The sequence below is a fragment of the Octopus bimaculoides genome, chromosome 3 (genome assembly GCF_001194135.2).
Source record: "Octopus bimaculoides isolate UCB-OBI-ISO-001 chromosome 3, ASM119413v2, whole genome shotgun sequence".
Lineage (NCBI taxonomy): Eukaryota > Metazoa > Mollusca > Cephalopoda > Octopoda > Octopodidae > Octopus > Octopus bimaculoides.
This window is the reverse complement of record NC_068983.1, coordinates 119,356,821-119,357,879: the sequence shown is the minus strand read 5'-3', so window position 1 is coordinate 119,357,879 and position 1,059 is coordinate 119,356,821. Positions and strand designations below refer to the sequence as shown.

Below are 1,059 nucleotides of genomic sequence, written 5' to 3'. Positions count from 1 at the left end.
ATATATATATATATATATATATATGTATGTATGCATGCACATATATACGTTTTCCTCTCTTTATATATATATATATATATATATATACATGTATATGTACACACACACACACACACATATGCATGCACAGACATACATAATTACATTCTTATATACATACATGTTTGTGTTATGTAAGTTTCTTTTCACGTTCAGGAATGTTGGCGGGAGGAAATGAAGAATATATATCGTCAGACCGAAGATCGGTCCAAATGCGTGCAACTGAATCTACTCGGTTCAAGGCGTCCAATGATCAATGGGCTGTGGTGTTAAACCGGATAATGGATTAAATCTACCACTAGTTTATACCCAGAAAAGTACATCTTTCCATTCCAGTTCGAAGTCGTCTTAGTAACATTATAGGCCTTCCCGGGCAAATGAGTGCTGTGGGCTCTTTGGGCTTTTATATTCTGAAGCAAGCTGGATCATACATAAACCATAACTGGCCACGTAAGACCCAGGAGCCCCACTTCCGCGGGTGACTGCTCTGTGTGCATTTGCCATAAGATGGCACTGTTACCATCACAGTGAGCGGACGCAGGACACTGTACGACAGATGTATGGTGTGATGGGAATAGCAGCCACATTTTCATATCTCACCCTTCTGTATAGGACGCATTGGATAAATTATTCTTAGATATATTTTTTGTTTAAAAGATGGGTTGTTGTCTTTCAACATCTGGCAATTCGTTTATAGCTGACATTAGGTTAAATAACAAGACGACGACGACATCAGCGACAACATCATCATCATCATCGTAGTCGTCGTCGTCGTCGTCGACGACAACAACAACAACAACAGCAACAGCAGCAGCAGTAGCAGTAGCAGCAACAACAACAGCAATGTTTTGTGTTGGTTGGAAGACAGTATTTTTCATCGAATTTATTCATTTTTTTTATTAAACGTTTTCTGAAGAAATTTTGCAGTTATAGTAAATATTTGACAAAGTATTTGACGAAGTATTCGCAAAATCATTGTTAGTATTAATGTAATGTGTTAAACCAATGATATTCTTAAAG

At 37.5% G+C, this 1,059-nt stretch overlaps 1 protein-coding gene across 1 annotated transcript in view; it reads left to right on the top strand.

Annotated features, from left to right (window-relative positions):
* The window catches only part of LOC106878261 (GTP cyclohydrolase 1-like), a 112,094-nt gene that overhangs the window by 4,414 nt on the left and 106,621 nt on the right, over positions 1 to 1,059 (top strand). The gene's annotated exons all lie outside the window — the stretch shown is intronic.